Raw genomic sequence first — 25,823 nt, 5'->3', positions numbered from 1 at the left:
AGAACAATAAATTGGTTAATTGTTTTCTGTGATGTATGTCCGACCTCTAAATTCACGTGAAAATGCTGTCTGAAGTAAGGAGTTGTATGCAAACCATCAGATGTAATTTGTTACCATGGTCAAATAAATGTGATAGAAATAATTCTTCTTAGATTATACATGGTGGATGTGAGATGTGGAAAATACACTAGATGTGCTTGTGAAGAAATTACTTCCATAACTGATTTGAACTACACCTTTCACCCATTATAAGCAAATTTGTCAGAGAGATAATTCTGTATCGCCAGATCTCCAGCATACCTCTGGCACATCCTCCTAACTCTCACTTTTTTTTTTTGGTTGTTTTTCTCTTTATCTAGCAAAAGGAAGGACAAAGAAGCAGAAAAGCAAAATGTGTTTCGGATAAGGTATAGATGCAAAGTATAGGGCCCATGATGAGGATTGGAGAAGAATGTAAATTGTGCAGGACAGGAGTTCAGTAGAGGCTCTGTGCCTGCTTGTCTTGTTTATGTTTTATTTAACTTCTGTTTATTTTAACAAAAGCTGCTGTCATGATAGCATCACGTTGTTTTATTACACACACACAAAGATCAAATGAGGGCTGATATGACTCTGTTAGCAATTTTTAATTCTTTGGTTTTTGTCATACTTCATATTTTAGCTGAGCGTAGGGGAGAAACTCTGAGAAGATAAACTCACATAAAGGAGCTGGAAGAAGCCTCCCTGATTGAAACATCACGTTTCTGCTTTTTCAGTGCCGTGTACAGGAAAGCCTCTTCAGAAAGCTTTCTAGCATAACACTTGCAGACAAAAAACCACTGCGTCTTAGCTTCAGTCTTCGTTAAACTCCTTTAGATAGACTTGGATTATTCAAACAGGAAACTATTATTTCATAATTATAAAGCCTTTCCTCATTCAGCGGAAAGGTTTTGTGGTTATTGTTAAATTAGTTTATTAATTCCTATTCGTAGACATTAATTTTCCACCTTTAAATGAAAACAGACCAGCCTAGTTCAATCATACAACATCCTGCCTACACTAAAAAAATCTGTTCTGGAAGTCACTTTGGGTCCAGACCTGCAGTAACGTGTCCTGCTCACACACCCCCCAGTTTACAAATGGGTTTCTACCCCTGCTCCGATTATACTTTTTTTTTTTTTTAAAAAAAAAAAAAAAAAAAATTGGGGTCGCTGTGTGGTCTTTTGCTGTGGCAGAAGGGGTGGCTGTGGAGAGGCTGTTGTAATAATCCCTGTGGAGCTCACTATCAGCACACCAAGCTCCTGCTGCTTGGGGGAATTTGCCCAGTTATCTGGGAGCTGCAGCACTGAAGACTGCTGTAGGGCCAGCATTACGTTTTGGTGGTGTTGAAATTACTTTGCATTTTTCTTTTTTCAAATTGCATATAACCCTAGTAGTCAAACTACTAGTTTATTCTTTTCAGAGGCTTTAAACTTAATCCGTTCGTAGGATCCATAGGGCAGTTCAGGTTGGAAGGAACTTTTGAAGATAATCTAGACCAACCCCTTGCTTAGTTATAAGCTACTGACCTACAGGAAAAGGCAGTTCTTTAAGGTGGTTTTTTTTTATTATTTTAAAGTACATATTTTTGTTGGATCCTAACTGATGATATAAAGCACTTTATTTGAGGAAGCTTACAAAACCCCTCCAGCTAACATCACTTTTCCCATGTCTATAAAAATTCAATTTATGTGTGTGTGTGTGATTTAGCAAAGCTGACAATTACAAAGATTTGTTATATGTTTATTTTTTAAGTTTCATCCACTTCTTGATGTTTTGTTCAAGCTGGAATCTTTTGTGTCTGATAACACCATCAGGGAAAAAATAATAAAATATGACTTTGAAAATATTGTTCTGTTAAATGATGATGTGAAAACACTTATCCTAACCATTAACTTCAGTAATGTGGTGGGACGTACATAAATTATACTTAAAGTAATGGATTTTAGAAGGCAAGGTGACTGCAGGGTAGAAATACATTTCTTTTCAGGTTGAATGTGGAAGTCTTTTTTTAGAAAATGTGTTTTCTTTTACATGTAATGATTTTCCACTGAATTGTGCTGCTAGTGAAACGAGTTAAGTAATGCTCCTCCTAAAAATAGCTTTACAGTAGAAACACGTATTTGTATTTTCAGAAAGGTGTGACAGTGTCCTTTGTCTTATTTTTTGTCATGTACCACTATCTCAGTAGGACAGTTGAGGGTTCTGCTGTGTCTTCCTGTATCTGAATATTTATCTCTAAAGACAGCGAAGCACAGATCGTTACACAGCTATGTTAATTACAGTGTGATTAATTCATCTGTCTGTTAATTGGGTGTGTGATGTGCCATGTTCCCTGATAGTCTCATAATTCCGTTAGTGCCAGATGTCTGTCCTGGAGTCTGGAATAACTCTCTTTGCTGGTGCTTAAAGTATCTGGTGCATCCACAACCACATTTCATGCGCTACATGCACTACTAAGTGCAGTGATTGAATCCAGCTGTTTGCGTTCTGTGTCTTGCTATTATTTGCCAGCCACTCACCATGAGAGTTGGGCAGGAAACAATTTTCCCATCCCATTAAAATTTTCAGGGATTAAAAAAAAAAAAAAGGAAGAGTATTTTAAGGCTGTTCCCCAGAAGGGGAAAAAAACCACAAGATTCACCCCCAAAATAGCTTGTCCTTATAACAGTCACTTCAGATGAGGAGATTCAGATTCAAAACTCCAAGCTGGATATCTTAATTAAAAGTTTCTTTTTGAATAAATCTTTTGAAATGATGATTTCCTGATGAAAAGCATTTAATGTCCCAAATTCCTGACTCTTTCTATGCATCGGAGCCACTATTTGAACACAGATGATCTGTCCTAGTTGCAAAGGGTAATTATTTATTTTTTCCATTTGAGAGGCTGACAAGACTGTGGGAAAAGTGGACGTTGCACACTGATTTCCCTCTCACCACTCCACATCAACCATGCTTCACGCAGTATCATTTAATATATCTGCTGAGAGTATGGACAGAATTTACTGCCTCTTTTTCCGTTGTAGTCACTGTCAGAGACACAAAACCAATAGGAGTCGTAGGTACGTGCCTGTTCTCATGGTGCTTTTTTGCAAAAGGGGAGGATGTACCTCTTTCTGTTACCCACTTAAATGTCAATTTTGGCTTTAACTTGAGTGCTTCATTTTATTAGTCATAGTATTATACTGCATTATATGCTATTATATTTCTATTATATTGTACTAGAAAAGTACATTATTTTAGGCACTGTACCAGCATAGTAGATGACTCTCTCGCAGCCTAAAACTGAGGATTTAAGTATTTACAGTCCTACTGTATTTAACCCAAATCCCTGCTGCAGTGTATAACTTAAAAGGTCTACTCACTGGAAATTTTGACCTGACACATACTCTATGGCTGTGGAGGTGCTGGCTTTTAAGAGAGAATGGGAAAGGGGAACAAAGGGAAAAGTAGTCTATTTTCTTGTTTGTTTTGTTATCTCACCAAAGCTGGGTATGTGTTGGGGGCTGAAGGCTGAGAAGCTCTAGAGCTAATTGGTGTATGTACTCGTACAGCAGGTAACTGCGAGCCCTGCAGATTTTCACAGCGCAGATCAACAACTGGTTGAACACTAGGACCGCTGCAACCAACTATCTAATGCTGCTTCGGGATGTCCGTGTGTGCAGGAGCAGCTTTGGTGAATGCAGCCTATGCCTACTTTGGCACAGAATGTGATGCTGTCCCCACTGAATGCAAAACTAAGGCTTCCAGATGTTTTTCCCATAGCTGAGATTTTACCTGTTGGCTCTCAGGCATGTGCTTAGAGTGTGTGTCTGTTCACTCCTCCTAGACTTTTCTTTGTAGGACTACAAAGGGTGCCTGATGTTTGTCAAGAAGCTGCCAGTACAGGGCTGGTCTAGGTGAAGAAATGTACTGGCACATCTGGCTCTTGGGCGTCTGGCACATTGCAAAGGATTGGGCAATACTGGTTACTCTGCCAGCGCAGCTCTCGGGTTTTCAACGCATCACCTTTCTCTCTCTTACTGGAGACAGTATGATTTATTGAATGGGATTTGAGTGTCTTATTAAATTGTAAGCGAATCCTTTAAAAATTAAATTCTGTATAGGCAAAATGACTAGATAATTTCTACATACTATAAATCTCTTTTCTGATTTATGGTTATTTCTGTTTGTTTTTTGAAAAGAGCAGTAAAAGGAACACAGCAATGAACAGCTTTTTTTGATACTTTCCTTGACTAGTGGTGTATAAATAATTTCTGAAAGATACTATTAACTTCCCTGGTGGGACAATAAAAATGCTAAATAATTCTAAAGGCTGCAAACAGCTCTACCCACCAATTTATTTCTTATAATACCACTAATAGGGCCTGGTAGCTTCATGATTATTTTCTTCAAGTAATTCAAAAACAACAACAAAAATACCAAGGTATAAGTGTGAGCTATAGACGTGCAGGGTAACCTTTTCTCATATATATCTTTTATTTATAGACTGAAAGGCTTTTTTATGGTACTCCTCCACAGCATAGCTGGGTATCTCGTAAAGTTTAATGGCTTTTTCCTAACAACGCTTATCTTTTGAGGGAACAATATCTCCATTATAAGGACAGGTAAGGAAAGAACAGTGAGCTCAGGGTTACCCAAGGTCTACAGTGGAAGCACACAATGGCAATAGAGGTGGAGTGTGAACTTCAAAATGGTGTATTAATACCTAGTCTCTCTCTCTATGATATCCTTTCCTCTGCCACACGCTGCTTATTTATAAGGAGCATCATGACATATTGTGAGATTCAGTGTTTGTGTTAATGGCAAGGTGCCTACAACTGTTTCTCTTCTTCCGATGCTCTTTGAGAATGTGTTCATCAGTACCCCAAAATGTCGCCTGCGAGCCATTCTTTTTGTCACAGTCGCTATTCACAGAACAGAAACGTGCAGGAAAAAAAAGGTTCGCCTGTATGAAAGCATCCCCGGGATGGAAAGTGACCTCCAGCTGTCAGACGCGTCGGGCTGTGGTTCGCTGCGTGATCCAGCATAAGCAGGGCTGACTTCCAGCCCCTGAGCACAAAGCGTGGTGTTGTGGGGTCACCCTCCGGCTCCCCTGCTCCCAGGCCACCGGGCTGACCTCCTCCCCCGGGGAGCGTGACCCCTGCCAGCTTGGCCCAAATGGGCTCTGCGGACTCCCAGTCGGAGTGGGGAGGCTCAGAGCACGGGCTTTCGGCAACAGAAATGGTAATGTGAGAAAACATTTGTCTTCGGAGGCACCGCTACCGCCAAAGAGCATATTCAGCTCCATTCTTATTTAAATAGGGTGCATATTCAAGACTTTGCTGGTTTTAAAAGCTCTGTGAGATCTATGAGGAGAGAAAAATAGAAGCATGCTGTCAAGCTTCTCTGGCAATTAAAAAAAAAATAATAAAGGGACGCTTATTCTGCTGTGATTTAGAGTATGCAATTTCAGCTATGTGTACGCACGTACATATATATGTGTGAATATATACGTGTGCATAATAAGTCCACATGTGCGAAGAAAAACACACATGTCACTGCACTGTAGTTCATCATCAGCAAAAAAGTGGGATGTCTGAATTATTTGATAAAGGTAATCTGTGGAATTAGAAAGTTTCTTGTGTAATTAATCTAGGTTCACTCAAGTAACCTTGTTGAATTCAGTGGAGCTATTTGTATGAAGGAGAGGTGCTGCATCTTGTCCTTGAGTTAGTCCCACCAAGTGGTTACTGTGTGGGTTGAAACGACACACAACTGAAAACCAACACATTTTGCATATTTTATATATATCTTGCTTCAAGCACTTCCAATATTGTTTCCGTTACCTCATCATGTGGAAGAAAGAGAAGTCAATTAGCTGCATTATAGAAAATTGGACTTTTCCAGGCTACAATACTTCAAAAGTTGTTACTTCTGTTATGATATGCATGATGCTTATGGTTCCAACTGAATTTCACTCGGAGGGGATTTACAGTCTGAGGAGTAGATTAGCTTGCCCTCGACATCCTTGAATAACAGTGGGAAGAAGGACCGAAAGGCCTTGAAATCTGGTACAGTTTACTTCTGGACATGAAGGCTTCTATTCAGCCAGTTACTTCTCGGAGTTGTTGTGACCTTGGCCTGTGTAATAGCTCTGTGTAACTTTTCCCATCTCTTCTTCAACCTTCATTCACATGCACACACAGGAGAATCTCTTTGTTTATCAAGATGAAAAAAAGAAGCACCTTAGAAGAGAGGTAGGGAAAATGGTCAAAGAGATGAGGAAGAGGTTTATAAGTGAATATTTTTGTATCGGGGACTAGTGCAATTGGCTAGACTTATGTATTTATCTTATTCTTTATTTTAATAAAATAGTAGCTTACACGGCGCCTTGAAGAAGAATGCATTTTTAAATAATTTAACAGAGCAATGGCAGAGTAAATGGATGGAGACGGTATGCAAAACTGTTTTACATGCTACATGTGAAATATGAGGTGCCTTGGCTGCTGATGGCGATTACTTTTTAAAGCCCATTCCTCTCAAGGATTTTGTGATTTATTTTTTATGTTCTTTAAGGCTCCACTCTTGTGACGATTCCCATAACATATTTGCTTATGTGTAAATAAATGTACCTAAAGCTATGAAATCATGAGGGCTTCTTAGGTGTTTCAGTTTCTCTTTTTTTGTTTCTTACTCATAGAACCACAGGATAGCTGAGGTTGGAAGGGACCTGTGGAGGTCATCTGGTCCAACCCCCCCCCCCCACCATGCTCAAGCAGGGCAACCTAGAGACAGTTGCCCAGGACTGTGTTCAGCCAGCTTTTGAATATCTCTAAAGATGGAGGCTCCACAGCCTCTCTGGGCAACCTGGACCAGTGCCCAGGCACCCTCACAGTGAAAAAGTGTTTCCTTATGTTCCACAGGGAACCTCCTGTGTTTCAGTTCGTTGGCCGTTGCCTCTGGTCCTGGTACTGGGCACCACTGAGAAGAGCCTGGCTCCATCCTTTTTGCACCCTCCCTTTGGGTATTTATATGTATTAACCAGATTCCCCTGAGCCTTCTCTTCTCCAGGCTGAACAGCCCCAGCTCTCTCAGCCTTTTCCCATAGGAGAGATGCTCCTGTCTCTTAATCATCTTCCTTGCCCTTCGCTGAACTCTGTCTCTCTTGAACTGGGGAGCTCAGAACCGGACCCGCTGTTCCAGCTGTGGCCTCACCAGTAGCGACTAGAGGTGGAACGCTCATTCTGTTGTAACTGGGGCTTGTTCAAGTTTGCCTGAAAACTTGCAGTGGTCCTGACTGGAGGGTCTGCCCCGATGTCCCAACTGGTTTTATAGTGCTCTGCCACCATTCTCAAACAGGCCAATTTTTGAGACAGTGGTGGGCTGAGATAATGACAACTGATTAAAAGCCAGTTGAAATTACATGCACATTAGGTGCTTTTAGTAAGCTTTCTCTTCACATGCCAGCCTGGGGCCAGGTCCAGTACCAGCTGACCAGAAAACGTGCTGGTGACCCAGGGAAGACGAGGACTGGCCCTTAAGCCACCCAGTCACCGTTCGACGTGGTTGGCATGGAAGTCAGTACGTGTCATCCTGTTGACTTCAGGGGGAGTTGGAACAGACCCTTAATGCCCTCAGAAAACCTAACGATTGTTGGCGTGTCAAAACTCAAATCAAATATGAAGTTTTGTTGCAGATGAATATTTATATGAAAATTAAAGCTGTCCTTTTTGTTTTTCATAAAAGCTGTGATTGTTTAAACTCTCTGTGAAAAGCTGGTATGTAGGACAAACAGGCTTTCTTACCGCATCATCAGGGTTGACTTTTATATCCCCCTTTTCACTAATCTAAGATGCCTCGGAGAACTGCGTATACATCGGGCTACATTTTATTGTAGAGCTTAATTGCTGCAAAGGATGATCTATCTGCTAGAATTTTTGTTCCCATTAATAAACTCTCTTGGTAGTTATATAAACATTTACTGTAGTCCATTAATGAAAAGTATGCTGGTGCAGGTGTTGAGTGTACCACAATAAAATTTTAGCAGTCAAGAGGTTGTTTATTGTACCCAGTCACATATTCTCTTGTACTCCCAGGTATTGAGACTGAAATGGAACAAATGAAAAACCAAGATAAGAGCCTCTTAAAATAGGAAATAAGTTAAAGGAAAACATTTTTAGCCACTATGCCTTTTTTCAGTTGCGAAACAATACATGATTAATTTAGAGGAAATAATATTATTTCTCTAAGCAGACTCTCCATGATTTTTTTTATTTTTTTTTATTTTTTTTACATAATAAATACTGTTGCCGTAAAAACAATGGAAACCAAGAACTCTTGACAACTCATTTTAGGTCTGGTAGGCTCGAATGTAAACTGAGCTGCCCAGAGAGAGTTGGTGAAAGAGTTTACTTGCTGTAATTGTAATAAAGGAAATTTAAAAACCACAATCTGTTTCAAGTCAAAAACGAACAACTGAATATTGTCTTAAACATTTTTTTTCCCCTATTCTTGGCATGCCTGTGCTCTTTAGGCAAGTGGCATTATGGGACTCCGGATACACATGCTATTTCTTTTAGATAAGTAAGACTGTGTTGTTTCTGAACCCTTCAGTTCATTAATTCAAAGCTTGTAGTTTCAGAGTCTTTGCTTTACAGTGTAAGAAAATAAAACATAAAAGCTAGGAATAAGTCATAAGTAGGGATAAAATCATATAATCTATTTGTTTCTGATGTTACACTTGATTTGGCAAACTTTACGTGGCTAATGGGTTCAATGCGATGTTAAATGCATTTGGATATTTTAGACAGTGTATCTTCATTATTTTTCTCTATCTAATATTTATTCCAGAAAGGTGCCCCTTCTCTGACCGGCATGCCATTTTAGCTATTACAATATTACAAAAGCGTAACAAAACATTTTTAAAAGAATGTCTGGAGGGAGGTGTGGACATTTGTGGCTGGCATTAAGCTTTCATTTGAAAACTGAGAATAACGCTATTGTTGTTATTATATGATATTTTCATTATAATGTCATTTTTTATGCAAGCAAAATACGGATTTATGGCCCAGCTTCTAGATGTCTTGCATATGTAATAGCGAGATTTTTATAGTTTTCTTTCTTAAGGCGGCGTGCTGGCTGGTACATCTACCCAGTGACTTTATGTCTGAAGGATCCACGTTCATGATGGTGCTCCCAGTTTTACACGGTTTAGCCATAGGAGGGAGCCTCTCCTCTTTCAAAGTTAAACGGGAAGATGCAGTCCTGAGCCTTTGGAGGTATCTTCCTACCGGTTTGCACTTGGAAGTGTAAATACGTATTGGTTTGTTGTTTTTTTTTCCTATGAGCCTGATCCACTGCAGTTTCACAGGCAGGTATACTTACTTGGGAGTCAAACCTGCTAGTTCCAGAAAGCGTTATGCAGAAATTACCAAACCCATCTCCCAGTGGATTGTAAGAGTGTGATCATACTCAAACAGGAACGGGATTCAGTCTTTGTTAGAAAATATCTGGGCTGTACAAATATCTGCCAGCATGACTCCAGGTGCAGCAGGAAAAGAGTGCTTGTTTAGCTGATGCTGCCTACGTTGTACTCTCGCCTTTTCCATGGCATCTCTGTCTTCGTTACAGACAATCGTTATTGGACAGGTAAATGTTTTGGTGGTTGTCCTTTTACTACTACCAGGTTAACTTCGGCCTTAGCAACAAGTTTACACAGTTCAAAGAAAAAACTGTGGTTTAGTGGAGTTGATTAAGTGGAAGGAAACCTGTGTGTGAGTATATTTAAATACGGTTGTGACTACATTGATTACATTAAGTTGGATCAATAAGCTGATATAAGAGAGGAAAATTAATCTGTTGAATTAAAAACTATGAAATAAATGTAGACGGGAAACATATCATTAGAAAGGAAAAAATAGAGAATGGCTAGAGAAGCTTGAGCAAAAGAATGACTTAAAATGACCGATTATTAAAGGTTAATACTGAAATTAAATTAAATTTTAGGTAATTTCATTTTTTTAATCTATATAGAGGAGATCTAAAAGAAGCTACCCTTAAAGTTTTTGTGGTCAGAAATTATTTCCCAGGTTACTTGTGCTTGGTGATTGAGCTTGGGTTTCCCCTTCGTGGTGAGCAGAGGTTTCTCCCATGCTTTGACCATCAGGCCTGCCCTCCCCTTCCTCATTTTACCAGTCTGAGCTGGGGCACTGGAGCTGAAGTGGCCTCAACGAGAGATAGTGATTGTTGCCAAGATGACATAGAGCTACCCAGTGCTTTTGGTTCCTGGAGTGAGAGCTCACAGTAGACTCAAACAGGAAAGTGGGGTCTCACTTAGACTGACTTGTTTCTCCAGCCTTGTGAAGCTGGTTTCCAAGTTTCTCCCCTCATTACTCCAGTTCTGGGCCATATTATTGCTTTCTGAATCCTCTGCCCACGCAATGTATACTCTGAAATCTGTCCTGGATAGCAACAGGTTTATCTTACGTTATTCTGAACAAATAAAAAGAATCCCACATTTTCTCACAGCTAGAGCAGTGCATGGTATTAACTCAGGCGTTTATCACACCTAATATTCTACTACTTTCCTTGCGTATGTTATTGGATCATGTCCAGATAAAGTCATATGTTATTTTTTCTTGTCATGTGAATGTGATGATAACTCCTAGGAGGAATCTTTAATGAGGGGGTAAATCTGCAACAGTGCTTATGTTACAGCTCAGTACTACAATTTCTTGTTCATATAAGTAGATTTCTTGTACGGAGTCTGATTAACTGTAAGATATTGATGATGCCTCTGTTTTCAGTAGTTTGCAGGGCGGTTTCCCGTAAGCTACTTATACCGTATGTTAGTATGCCACTTCATTCCTTGCTTCTCCTCCCTCTTCCTAAATACACCCACGTTAACTATATTAATTTTTCGTTGTTTTTGAAAAATGCGCAATAATACCACTCTGTAAATCATTGTGTATATGTTTTCACTGTAGTAATGTCCAAAAGTTGGAATTCCAACTGTGCTGCAAACCTCTAAACTGCAGGGAAAATATATGTGTCTCCTCCAAAGAACTTAACAGCCTGAAGCTTCAAGTCTAGGAATTTTTTATACAGATGTTTGTCTTTAAATACTGAAGGGGTTACAAAAATCTTGATGGTTGGGCTTTCAAAGGCTTTTCAGGCTTCTCAATGCCCAAGTCTGTGCGCCTGCTCCTATCAGTCTGTTTGTAGCACAATTATGATGACAATATCAATTAAAAAAAATTCAGGGAATTTTGTAGCATGGGTGTCTCCTAATCCCAGGCTGTTTGCTCATCCCCAGGCTGGTGCACAGGGCTCCAGCTGGATTATGGGTGTTTTTCCTGGCTGCCCAGGAGCAGTACCTCACTGTCCAAAGTGACAGTGTAGGCTCATTTCTGGCCAGTCCTTCTCTGACCAGCATGCCATGTATGCCAAAGCCTCTGAAAAGGTACTTAAAATGTTTCTGCCCAATTCATAAAGAGCAAGATGCGTCTTGCTCCATACAGCTTATGGATGGAGGCGGGCTGAAGAGCTAACCTTTTACAAGCCACAGGCTGTTCTTTCCATTTGCTGTTTTAATTTTAGTCTTCTATCAAACTTTAGGAAGACTTGACACATTTGCTGAAGTTCTCAGGCTAGATGCACCAGCATCAGCTGACATGCTTTGAAGCTCCGAGCCAGATATCCTCAGTTTCACACACACACTCCTAATGTAAACCCAGCTGCACTGCTGAATCCTTGCTTTCATCCAACTCAGACACAAAAGCAAAGAGAGAGTGGGTTTAGACTGAGCCCGTGGAGACCAAGCCTAAAGGATATGTATCAGAAACCCCTGTCAAAGTGAAACATGGACTTGAGTAACATTCTTGCTGGAGTGACTCTCTCTATTAATATGAATTTCTTATTTCTTTTCCTTTTACCTGACTATCTTTTTCCACTGTGTTCTTCCCTCATTACTACTACTCACCCTTCCTTTCCATACCAGGTCCCACCTCTTCCAGTTTGCAGAATTGCCACTACGTTGCTTACTCAGAAGACACATCCTGTGACACACCTAAAGAATAGCCCCGAAATTCAACATAAGTATGTTATAGGCTGGCTGAGCATAGACCATTCAACAGCCTTACCTTTGAATAGTAAACTTTTGAAATAAATTGACTGTGTGAAAGAGGTGGTTAAAAGGTGTGCTTTCTAGGGCACCTACTGACTATTTATGGAATTTAAGCTTCTTGATCAAATGCTCAAAAGTCAGATGATGTGTGGATGCCCAAGATGCGCATTTCCTTCTGTTTATAAAGATATACTGCCTCCTTTTTCTACACTGCCTTTAAGAATTACTGGGAGTTTCTTTCTAAGAGAGGGTAAGCAAACAAAATCAAAGAACTGCAGTGGATTGCACTAATCAGTCACACCAGCAATTCTCAAAGAGATTAGCAACCTTTAAAGTTTAGTTTTGTTGGAGCCTTTTCCAGTGCAATTGCCTGCACCACTCTGCTTGCAGAAAAGATTACTTGAAATGCACTTACGATTCCTATTAAAAATGCAGGGCTATTATCCGAATGACCTTACCTTATGCTTTTTGTTAATCCAAGAAACACGGAAAGGAGAAAAGACTATGCAGAAAAGGTGTTTTTGACAGATGATACAGATAAAAGAGGACATAATTGTGAGCAAATAGAGGAAAAACTATGTAGCAAAGTGTGTAAACCTGCTGATATTTCCTAAATCTCAGACTTCCTTCAGGCATTTGTCATGAGTTAGTCTGACAGTTACGTTTTGCTACAAGAATGAGAAAAATGAGCTCTTCCAATTTTTTAGTGCCTGTTGCTTTCAGTAATATGGCCTATTGTGATATATTTTTTCCCCTATGCAAACTCATTTTAACTGGCTTCCAAGTACAGGGGTGGCTACGCTTTTCAAGCTTCATGCTTCCTTTTGACGAGGAGAGCTCTTCTGGTTTGTCTGCATCATAGTTACCTACACACTGGATGGTATGAAAGTTGTTATTTAGAGGTTAGTTTTTCATATAAGGTCTGTGAAGAGGTCTTATTCTTTCGAAAACATTTAATGTACTTACCTATTTACAATGGGAATGCTCTCTGAATGTTAGAGAGAGACAAAGAAACGATGACAGCAGTTTAGAAGCTGTAATTGGGCTATAAATGGTTCACAAGTACATCTCTTAGAACTCCTTTTTAAGGGGTGAAATTCACACCACTGACTTTCACCCTGCTAGAGTCCCCACCTAAACCCCTGAGTGGGGCCACCTGAAGCAAGTGTGTAGTTTTAAGGTGGTTCTCAGAAAGGAAAATAAGAAAAAAAATTGGAGTTGAATTGATGAAACAAGATAGCTACAGATATTCCTGTGTATAAATCCCTTGGATTTTGCTTTTTTTGGGTATAAATCAATTTCTGGCTGCTTTTTGATTGTCTTTCGGTATTATCATGAGTTGGGTACCACCTCACAGATATTCTACAGAAAGAAAAACATTCATAAATATGAAAGCACATAAATACCATCATCTGAAACAAAGTCAGTCTCTTTGGAAAGAATGAATTGGATTCGCATATATTTATGATAAATTTTTGCTACTGGAGAGACTTCGTGTATATTTTTAGACAGAATTATGAGTATCGAATCCCAAACTAGAAACAATAAGAACATAATCTGTGTGAAAACAAATACAAAATATATCAGAACTTGATCTCAAACATAGAGTAGACTAGACCTTGTTTTCATAAATCATCTTTCACCGCTCGAGGGTCACTGGAGATGGGGAGCAGTAGCGTGGAACAGCAGAGACTCGGGTTCCGGCCTGAGACATCCTTGAGCCAGGTCATTTGGCCTCAGTATCCACCCGTAAAATCAGAGATTTGACACCCTCCAGTATGATCATAATGAACCCATCGGATTAGAGGAACAAGCAGAAGCAAAGACATAAAGATATTAGCAACCTGTGCTCCTCTCGAAGGAAATTAGAGGCTGACTTCACATGTTAATGAGCTCAAGCCTACGGAGGCAGAGCCTTGCATTTCAGCGAGTTCATTCACCATCTTTCTTTTTTCAACTTTTTCATGGAAAGGCAATTTCTTCACAGACACTTCTGTGAAATCTGGCAACCTTAAATTAAATATGTTAATCTTACAAAAAGATTTCTGAACTCATTTTAGCAGAGAATCTGCATTCAAATACTGAATTTGCAGACACCAATTTTAATATAGATGAATCCTCTGATATTTTATGACAATTTTAAGGTAATAAATAAAGGACTTCACACTGCAATTGTTTGCCTCAGGTTACTGCAGGGAGGCCTTTGCCCAGTAAAAAATTGTCCAAGATTTCCGGTTAAGTAATTAAATTAACATAGTGAAGAGACAGTTCGCAAAATTCACAGTCCAAGTGTTCTTTGGTCATAAATGAAACAAACAGAATTCCTTTTTTCCTTCTTTCCTTCCTTCCTTCCTTTGTTCTCTGCTGATGTTGCCATTTTCTTAAACTAAAATACGATTTGGAGTAAACCATTGGGATTAGTTAGTCCCCTGGGAGCCTCTTCCGTGTCCCCTTACACCCTACCCCAACAGAAGTGGAAAGAGATTCCCCCAACTTCCCAATTTTGAGGTAGGAAAAAGGTGTTCCGGGCATTTATTGCACACGTTTGGTTCATTTTCACTGTTAAAATGGCTCTGTATGGTGGAAGATCCTCCTCTGCTCCTGTCTCCTCCTTCAGCTAGGCAATAATGGGGAGACAGAGCCGTGAAGTCACAACCCATATTGTGAAAAAAGATCTCATCCATCAAACTGTCACCTCAGTTTTCTGTCCAGGGTCACAGAGGAACAAAGTCAGCTTGTGTCAGGTTGAAATAGCATTGGTAAGTGTTAGTGTGTGTGAAGCTGGTGGTTTGAAGTCTATTTATTTTGTTTGAAAGGCTCAAACAGCATGCTGCCGAGCAGAGGAACAAGCAGGAGGAAGTCTCCTTATAAATTATTACTGGAAGGCTCACAGCCATCATTTAAGATGTGAAATTATGCCATCTGCTTTTCTAAGTCTTTGATTTACTTTGCGACAGCTGTCTGTTTCTGAGTTCCTGCATCTCACAGAGAGGTAAAACTTGTGTTAAAAAATAATATGACAACAGCATTGCTTTAACAAGGATTTGATGCTTTCTTGAATACCAGAGAATATTCAGGGGGTGTTATCTCAATAGCTATGGCAGGCTTTCAAGACAAATGATATGAAAAAAATGCTGTCTCTTTTTACATGAACTGGGAATATTCACGTAAAGTAATGTAAGTAAAGACAGAAATCTTTTTTGTTATGAAAAATCTAATTGTTCTGATTTTAGCTCTCAAAAGCATTCCAGGGAGGCACCAGTGTTTTCTTTTTATATTGCTTTTAATCTGATGATTCCTGAAGTTATTAATTTATTGTCTGCGGGGGCCTTCTTTATACTTTTTATTATTGATTTTTTGGGGGACCATCTTTGTTGTTATTTTGCTGTTTGAAATATTTAAGGTTTATTTACACGTTCTTTGTTAAAAAGAAAAATCTGAGGCCCAACGACGGTTTTAGGAAGTCACGTAGTTAATTTTAAAAGAACAACGACCAAAAAAAAAAAAAAAAGGCTAGCTACTTCAGTGCGGGCTGATGCGACATGCACGTGGGGAACTCTTGCAAGTACCCAGGGGTGTGCTCATCTCAGAAACGAGCGGCTCAGAGGGTGATGAATGGAAATGTGCACTTTTCTGTACCTCGTCCTGATGTGCCGGCTGTGTTTGGGGTGCCCGGCGAGCTTGTTTGGATACCCTCCCAGAGGACGGCTGTGTGGCGGGGAGCAGGCGGGGGGGAGCTGAGTGGCAGCAGCATCTCTTCCCCCACCCCCCGGGAGAATCGCTTCTGCTGAAGTCATTTGGTGTGTGCTGCTTTTTCCTGTGCGAGGATTAGGGAGTAGGAGAATGGCTTTGTGAAGGAGGCTCGGAGAGAGGGAGCTGAAGAGAGGCTGAACAGAGGGGCCGAAAGACTTTAGCCTTTCATAGTTCTTTCAGTCAATTCATTCTGGGAGACCAATTGCATGCGATACGGCAGCTGGGGGTTTTGTTTTCCTTTCAGCTATATACTGTAGGAGAAGCTGGTAAGGTTATTTTTTTTTTTTCCTCCTTGTTCTACTGTTCCATGATGCTATTGTAATTGCTTTATCGAAGTGACTGTTTGGTGAAGAAGGGAAGTTGGTTAATGATGCTGAGGGTCCCCTGCATTGTCTCTGCTTTGTGCAGCTGCACAGTTTGGGGAGAGGCACTGTTTACAGTAGAGGGGCTGGTTTCCGTTGAACAACTTTGCTGTTATTTTTCCAAAGTTGTTTCAGGCTTTCTTTTGGTGAAGCTAGGAAAATAAGCAAATAAACGGACTTGGCTGTTTGGAAATGGGTAAATTTATAGAGGCTGCAATTTGTTGAAAAAGCTGCTCTGCCGAAATCCCAGTTTCAGATGTTCTGCCTTTGATGTTATCAGATTTGTCACTCTGCTGGATCAACTCCAAAACTGGGTTTTACGTGAGAACCTTCTCTCACAAATCTTTTCTTCGCATTTCCAGCAGGGACAAGATAGGTCACTTGAACTGATAGCCAAAGAAAACAAAATAAAATGTATCTGTGGAAAGTAGAAATATTTGGGGAAAGGGAAAATCCTAGGGGAACTCCGGAATTAAAAAATAAATGAAAGAGCATTAATTCTTGGCACTAATTTTTAGCAGAATGCGCCTGATCAGTGTAATAGGAAGCATGTGGTTAGGCACAGAATATAAATACGCTTTCACAAGATTCAAGATGCACAGGTGCACATCCTGTCTAACTGCACCCTTCCGAAGAGGGAGTTATCAGATTTATCCCCTTTGAGAGCAGGGAGAAGAAAAAAAAAGAAAAGGAAAAGAAACCCAGAAGATCCTGGCTATCCTGTCCCTTTCCCCTCTTCTTGTTATTTTTAGAATAGTGACTTGTGTTTGTCAGAGTCTTTTATTTCCTTTCATATTATCGTGGGAAACTTTAGCTTGAATTGGTTGGACATACGTGAGCGCAGCTTGGGGCATACCATGTCTATTCCACAGGCAGGCTATGAAAATCCTGCCTGTGACTCAGACGAATTGTAAAGACCATAATTACCAACAAAAGTTTCTTTTGTGGCCATTCAAAAATCCCAAACAAGGTAAGGGGGAATGATTGACAACAGTTACGCTACTGATTGACAGAGAACCAAAAACTTGGTCCATGACTTAGTATGTTAGTTTTTCAAGAAGTGTTTGACCGTTTTCACTGTTATTCTGTTCTTTCTGGTGGACTATTCCCAACTCCCCTATTGAGGCTAGAATGTCCATCTAAAATGTGTCTTTGTAATTACTGCCTGTAGTCTGTACGTCTCTTTACAATGATATGCTTATTTGTTGATGCTGAAACAAAATTGAGAGATGCATTGCAATCAGACCTCCATGAAAGAATGTGTATCTTTTATATGCCTCACATGCTTAACTATTGATTTCAGCTACAGATTTCACTCTTACGAAGTAATGAAGTGCCACATCCAAATCCTGCAAACTTATACTCACAGTTCTAGCTTTTGATAATGGAAGGCCCGAGGATATCAATGTGGTTACTCATGTGAGTAAAGATTTAGAGACTCATTTCCCATTCATGAATGAAATGGTTTAGGAAGTGCACAGTTACTATGGTTCTCTTTTGGCTTAAAAGCAAAAATCTCCATTAAAACAACCACTAATGACATTTCTTAGAGGGGCCCAAGGACAGACAAATTCATTGATTTAATATAAGAATGTGGTAGACTCTTGACAGCGGTATTTCAAGAACAATGATAAAAATGTTCTCTCTCTTCAGCTTATTAACAGTTTTAAAAACACGGGAAACATAATTCATCTCTTCGTGCTGCACCGCAAGATATGGCCATGACCCTTGAAATACCACCACAGCTATGAATTACTCCTCCCTTTGAGAATAAAAGTTAATTTAGTGTGCTCTTTATCACACACTCCCCTCTTCTCCAGAACTGTCAATTCTGGCAAATGACAACAAACTGATATTTCAGGTTAGGCTTCTCCTGGTTTTCTGTTGACAAAGGTAGTATCTCCAGCTTGCAGTGTTTATTACTTTCACATCCTTGGTTTCATTACAAGCAAACAGGACAGGATGTGTTCCCTGGTTATTGATACACCAGTTAAGGCTCCTTAGTTCTCTAATGGAGAAATTACTTTGGTTCAGTGTTTCTAAACTGTTCAACAGCATCCTTTACTTTACAGAGAGATATATTTGCTGCTACTTCTTTCCTAGTTTTCATGAATTAAATATTTCCAAGTGTGATTCTTAAAGAAAAAATGGGCATCTAACTTAAAAGAACTCCCAACTGATATTATATCTATGCATGTGGATGGTAAAGGGACTACACTAAAGTTATTGTGCAAGAGAACCCTAAAATTAACTGCCTGAAACAGAAAAGTGACTATCCTATCTTTCTTATAAAGGAGAAACACATATACTTTTATATGGCCATTACTGTTTGAAAAAGGACTTCTAATTGTAAATGAAAGATCAGCACCAATATCACATTTACGCATGAAGAAGTAAATCTTGCCTATAAATGTCTGTTATTAAGTTCAAGCAGAACAAAACTAATTCCAAAGGTGGAGAGAAACACATATAAATAAACTTAACATCCATTTACTCATAAAATTAGAGCAATCTAAACATATTCCAGCAGTCATTAGCTACCAGCTATTTATCACAACTAGAAGCTTTAGTCAGATTAAAACTGTAATATTGCCTCTTGAAACACATACACAATTCTGTAAAAGAAATTGTGAGGTTGGAGCCAACATACTGGTGCTGTGCTACAATTTGGTGCATTTTTTGCGAGCTTTTCACATCTCATAGTCCAGATGTCACATAAAGACCTTTTAGAAAAAAAAAAAATAGTAGTGTGTTTTCTATACTATATACATACATAGTTATATATGCATGTATAAGCATTAGTGACAATTTATTAAAACGCAGTTGGTGCACTGCAAATTGTTTTCAAGCTGGTTTTGTTAGTATTCTCTTCCTTATACTCTTGCTGGCATCACTATAAGAGTTGTTGTTTGAACAACATGTAAAGATACATGTTGGGGTCTGGAGACCGAGTCATATGAGGAGAGGCTGAGGGAGCTGGGCATGTTTAGCTTGGAGAAGAGGAGGCTGAGGGGAGACCTCATTGCCCTCTACAACTACCTGAAAGGAGGTTGGAGAGAGGTGGGTGTTGGCCTCTTCTCCCAGGTGAATAATGACAGGACCAGAGGAAATGGTCTGAAGCTGTGGCAGGGGAGGTTTAGATTAGATATTAGGGAGAATTACTTTACTGAAAGAGTGGTCAGGCACTGGAACAGCCTGCCCAGGGAGGTGGTTGAGTCACCATCCCTAGAGGTGTTTAAGAAATGTCTAGATGTGGCACTTGAGGGCATGCTCTAGTGGCAGAGATTGTAGGTTGTTTGGTTGGACTCGATGACCTCAAAGGTCCTTTCCAACCATGAAGATTCTATGATTCTATGATACACGCTAACATCATGCATCTTCTATGTTAACTAAACACTTATTATGTTCATCATCGCACACAGGATTCACAAAGCCTATGCTAAGAGCTCATGGCTACCCATCTTCCTAGAAATAACTACCTGAAGCAAATGTCACCGTAAGTCATGCTAAACACAGTGTGAAAGAGTTGTGTTTTCTTCTTTCTTCCAGTTAAGGATAAGAAAAGTAGATCTGCGCTCTCAGAGGAAGCTGCGATTTTACAAAGAGTAAGCAGCAGGAGGTCCAGTCTGTTGGAACAGGATAGGAATTAGAGAATATAGTTCCTACTTGACACAAAGCAAGAGATTTTGAATGTTGCTTCAAAATCATCTTCATTTATTTATTTTTTTTTAAATTGCTGTGAAAGTAGTTAGATGTTAGCGCTGTCATTTTTACTCATGAAGTAACAGAATACAGAACAGGCTGAGTATTTTTGTCATATATATTTAAACGATACTTCTAGTTTCTAAATACATCTATGCAATTTTCAAAACCTTTTGATGAAATTCTGCAGGATTGCTGATGCATCTTTATTGTGGACACCCTCCAGCACCTTAGAAGCGCAGCATGTTCCATAGCTCGGGATTTGCTTGGTTTTTAAATCCAGTGTAAACAGAGATAAATTTAACTGCTGAGTAGGAGATCATCTGCAGGAGCATTGGAGCACAAGAACGGTGGGAGATTCTAATGATAGATGGCTGAGGTTTGCAAAGTTCACAAGCATCCCACTATCTTCCCAGAATGTGTTTCAATGATGTATGTCCATACCCCTTCATCTTTGAAAAGCTGTAACATTTTCAAGCATGTTGTCCCCTCTGGTTGGGTGTTGTAGGTATCTTTCATCTTAAAAATCTTAGTCTTTTAGAAAAGCAGTATCCATTTCCATGATAAACTTCCAGGGTTTAAGAGATTGACTTGTGGTTCATTATAAGTTAAAATTCAGCCCACATGGTGTGGCAGACTGGGCGGGATGCTGTCTGTCAAGGTCTCATAGTCGATGCAGAATGAAATTATTGAGACGTGTGGTCTTATCCAATTAAAACTCTGACTGAAATGTTAATGTTTTTTTGGCTGACACTTTGGGAAAGACCACCAGTGATTTCCTAAGGGGAAAGAACTATTAGCTTCCAAACGTACCTGCGTCTGTCCAAGCTCAGTACATTATTAGCTGACATCTATGTAGATTTGTAAGGGCTTTTGAAGTTTTCTGGATTACGTGCAGACAGAAAGAGATGGATTATTTTTACTTTCATGAACCAGAGTATCATACTTCAGTGCTAAATAAAGGAAGCTAAGGGTCAACCTGTCAGTCAAAACTCATCTACATTGGAAAAATGTGTGAAGGTTTTTTTTTTTCTTCACTGGTCCTTCTTATCCAGTACGACCAGCTGTAGAAGTGGTGTAAACTGAGACTTTGGCACTCCATGGGCTTTCAGCTTATTCTCGGGTGGCAAACGAAGGAACAATGAATTTTGACTGCACCTCTCCCAGAGCAGTTCCAGTAGGCGCGTTGGTGGGGATGGAGCTTATGTTAGGACATGGATCACAGTTTTAATTTCTGTTTTTCTCTGTTGAGTTTAACTGGATCAGATTTCAGCAACTACTGATTGCGCTTTGTGACCTATTTTCTTCGAGGTTTTGGAAGAGATGAACGTACCCTGTTGATACTAGCATAGCATCCTACAAAGAGACATCGCTTGTCTTTTAGAAGTTCTGTCAATGACTTTTTTGCTTCTTGCAGGTTCAAGGCCATATTATAGACTTTGTGCTGGGTGCTATTCCCTTTAATAAGACTATTTCTGTAGTCCACTCCTTTCCACTCCAGTCTAAGTTAATAAATTGCCTGGAAAGATGGTTTTGAAATGTCAATAGATGTTGAGAGAACGATATAGTGAAAGCTGGGGAGCCACCCACGTTGGGTGGGATTCAGTTTCAGATAGACTCTAAAACATGGTCTTCTATGTGCAAATGTCCATGTGTGATTCGGCTCAAATGACAGCTGGCACCTATGGTTCAATTCAGTTGCCCACACACAGGCATTTGATGCCATTACTGATGCATTAAGGTACCTTAAACATCCACATGGGACTGAGAATGACACAGGACATGTGGACACATTGTCTTTCTGGAGAAATGGCTCTGCCAGGGCATCTGCAATGATGCTAGGCAACTACTTATGGGCCCCTGAAGAGGGAGGCCATCTTAGCTGGCCAGCTCAACAGCTCTTCAGGTTCCACTGCTCACATTGACTGGCTGCAGTGACACCTTGCACAGTTAGCCTGTCTGCAGACTCCTACCCACAATTTGAATAACTGCTGATTTGTTTACATCTTTTTGTTATGTTACTAATCTTGAAGAAAAAGAGACGAGTTATTTATGGACCAAAATTAAAGTGTTCCTGTCATTATGGTAATAGGGGGAAGAAGGAAAGCAGGAAGGAAAGGGAAAAGTGTTTATTCTATCTTCTGAAGGCATCTACTTTGAATGCTGAAGTTTGGACACTGGGCTGCTTTCTAATCAAGAGAAAGCACGATAGACCATATCTGAATTATTCTAATTCTGGATAAATCCCTCGCCAAGGGGAGGCAAAGTCTCCTTGGGCTGATTCAGGTGGCCTTGGTAAGATGCTGAGCTGGTCACATCTAGGACCAGTCAATAGGAACATCAGGCACGCTCATTATAGCTTAGGTCATCTGTGAATATGACATACTTTCCTAAGGTTATTCTAAGCTCTGTTAATATGTGTTCAGACTAAAAGAGATTGTACCCAACAACTCTTTTCAAGACATCTATTATCCTGTTCTATCAATCTAATTTGGCATAACTGCTATCTTACATGACATGAACTGACTTATAAATGAACCTGCCTCTCTTCTTCAACTGCATAGCACTATTGCCTCACAAAAAATAATGAGGGAAGAAACGCTTTCCTTTTGTTATGTACCGCTTAACGTTAAGTTCTTTTGCTGAGATATCTTTAAAATTCCATGTCGTTTATGCGTATCTGTAGTGTGTGTCTAATGCATTCGTGTGTATTTTGAAAAACTATACATATGCACTTCACCTCACAATTCTTTCATGCGTGCTGGAACATAATTTCCCCAGCTGAACAATCTAAATTACAAGTCCAGTTATTGTCTGTTTTGAGGCCCATAATTAGAGCTCAGATGGTAGGGCAATTGCAGAAGACAGTTTACCAATTTACATGTTAATCAAACATAGTCTGATGGACCATGATTAAGGTTAGGCTCAGTCAACATCTTAATTAGCCAGAAGCACATCATAAGGCATTGGTGCCGGTCTTCCCACCCCTGAGATTTTTTTCCAAGCAAGTACAGGTTCCTCAGTAGCTGTTTTCCGTAGCATTGTTAAAGCTAAGACCTTAGTAATTGCTCTAATGAGAGAAGTTAAAAACTGTTTAGGCTTGTGTAGAACACCTGAGGTAGCATAGCATCTTCATTAGAGGGGCAGAGCCCAGCCAATTTGTAACCTGTATCAGGTATGATATTAAATAACAGATTTGTGCCAAAATCACATTGAGCACAGAATATGTTTTTTAAGAAGTGTGGATGGTTTTATCTGATTGATTAGTTCCACATGTCCACAGCCCCAGGAATCTCTCCACAGGAGCCCACATGGAATCAGGATAAGCACAATTTAAGTATGCCTTTGTAGTTGAGTAACCTGCTGAGCAGGACTTCATCTCTCCTAACAATGTGTCTCCTGATATTTTGTTTAAAGGCTTGCTGGTCTGCAGATAATTTATTTTGTAAGTAAAAATCAACTTTCTCCATACAGATATGTTTTAAAATTCCTTAAATGCTATCAAATATTGTTTTCAAAAGCTAGCCTGTCTGAGGACCAATTCCCAGTGAGACTAGGAGATGTTTAGAATTTTTGTCTATTTGATTCCTTGCTGTACATCTTTCACTGCTGCACGCAGCGATATTTAGATGGAAATATTCCCTGTGTATTTGTTTTTATTTTTAAAAGGAAAATCCTGTTATGAAACGTTTGATTGTAGTTGGAAGAAGTTCTTTTATTGATGAAACCTGAAACTCTACTTCTCTGGCATTGTATGTTCCCGCTATCACAAGAATGCAGAATAAAAGTGCAATTAACATGTACACCATGTGCCATTTCTGTCCTTGCTGTCGCGATAGCTGGTGTAAGAGCTGCTGGTGGTGACAAGGAGAAAAACATCTGTTGTGTCTTTTGGACTTGACTGCTGAGCAGAACAGGGAGCAATTTATGACCTTATATTTTCTATTATTTTCGAGCATAACATTGTGATTTTCTGCTTGGTTTCTGAGGAGAGGTAGGAACTGTGTTTGGGGCCAGGAGCAGTCGCTGCACGAGTGTCAGATGCTACCCTGGCCTTCCACCCAGGGGACTAGTATCGCAGCCTCTCATATAGGAAGTCTCCCCTCATTACAGAAATAAAGATTCCCTGAGATCAAAACCACTTACAAATTACAGATATCTCTTGCCAAAACAGAGAAAATTTATTAGTGGAAAAGACCCAGGAAGCTTCCTTGGTCTATTTGCCTGCCAATGCCTTGTTATTTCTTACATCCTCTCAAGGCCTTCATTATGTTCAATCCATCCTTGTAGACTTTCGTGGCAGTCTGGTCTCTTATTTAGAGGATTATTTTCTTGGTATTAAATGTTCACTTAACTTCATGCTTCTGTTTGTAGTGCAAATCATCTTGCTCCCTTCAACTCAGGTCACTCAACAAAGGAAGTACTCTGTACATAATTATAAAAACATTTTTATTATATTTCTGAATATACTGTAAGTTTCAGATGAATGGTAAGAATTTGTGTTGAATCTGTTTGTGAAAAGCTAACCTTTAAGGTTATTTAAACCCTAATGTTTACCATCATAAAATGAGAATTTCATGCCTTGAAATACGGAATTTGGAAATTGCCTTGACACACAGTACTTGAAATATCTTAGGCTAAAAATGAGTAATTTTAATCTTCATGGAGCCAAATATTAAAAAAAAAAAATTCAGTGGCTATCTGCAGTTGCATTAATGTGGATGCCAACTATATTTCTTAACCTAAGTACAAAGAAAGTGATGGCTTCCATCTTTTTTAGCCTAAACACATACTGACAGAGCTGCCGCTGAAGTTACTGCAGTCTACAGATGTCATGTGCTAACTGAAAATGGCTGTTTGGATGAGTAACATGACTACATCTAGGAAAACGCAGGTTTTCAATGGCTGAAAAACATAACAGAAAGCAGCTTATAAATGACACTTGTAAACATTGATTCTTGAGGTGGTTTTGGTATTTGAAGTTTGGATATTTTACTTTTATTTTAGCTATGGATAATAGCTCTGGGAACTCTGTTCTCTCTAAATCCAGAAGGAACCTTTTCCAAGAGCAGGTTGTAACTTCAGCCTTACCTACTCTGGAACATCAGTGGAGGTAACTGTGCCTGGTCTCTGTTCCGTCTTTTGGTAGATTTGTACTATTAGTATGTTTTGTATTATTCCTCATTAGCTTTCCTTGTGATATCCATCCTGGATAACTAAGGAAAATGAGGATTTATCATTTTATGCTAACCTCCATGAATCAAAATGCTAGATAGTTTCATAGTTATTCCTAAAGAATAAGTCTTTTCATCCATGCCTTCTGGAGCTTTGTGTCTTTCTCCATTATAGCAGAAGCTCATGTATTTGGATTTAACCCTCGACTGCAACATTTAAAATGCAAGTGAGATAAATCTCTCCTTTAATGATGTAAATTTGGTATCATTATAACATTAAAGTCTGAAGACCTGTCTTGACATTTAAAGAACATAAAATACCACCCCTACACAAATAGAGTGCAAAAGTTTTTGAAGAGAAACATCCAAAAGATTTAATCACTGCTTGAAATAACAGTTAACAGCAAAAAATGTTTACTAGTGTATAACCTGTTTTTCTCTGTAAAGATCTAATTGCACTGCCTATTTTTAACAGTTCTAGAACATTATTTTTCTAAGGTGTTTTTTTGAGTTCTTAGATCAAATACTGAATTCAAGTGAATGCAATCAAGAAGCAAAGCAAAATATTAAAATATGGCAGAGTTTTCTTAAGATGCTTAGTTTGCAAGTCTTAAGAGTGAACAACTGTTTTCTACAGTACTACGATTTTCTGTTTAAGTGCTTACAATGTAAAAACCTAAAAATATCTAGTGTCACACACAGAATTCA

The 25,823-nt window shown here is 39.4% G+C and overlaps 1 protein-coding gene across 2 annotated transcripts in view; it reads left to right on the top strand.

Annotated features, from left to right (window-relative positions):
• MID1 (midline 1) overlaps positions 1-25,823 on the top strand; it is a 253,971-nt gene that overhangs the window by 51,455 nt on the left and 176,693 nt on the right. The window contains exon 1 of one of the 2 annotated variants that reach the window (XM_063341457.1): positions 15,919-16,143. The exons of the other annotated variant lie outside the window; for it this stretch is intronic. The gene's annotated coding sequence lies outside the window, so the exon portion shown is untranslated. Of the gene's footprint in view, positions 1-15,918; positions 16,144-25,823 lie in introns of those variants that run through there. 2 annotated transcript variants of the gene reach the window in all.

Source organism: Chroicocephalus ridibundus, chromosome 1 (genome assembly GCF_963924245.1).
Source record: "Chroicocephalus ridibundus chromosome 1, bChrRid1.1, whole genome shotgun sequence".
NCBI classification, from domain to species: domain Eukaryota; kingdom Metazoa; phylum Chordata; class Aves; order Charadriiformes; family Laridae; genus Chroicocephalus; species Chroicocephalus ridibundus.
Note: the sequence above shows the minus strand (reverse complement) of the source record. Positions and strands in the feature narration are given on the sequence as shown.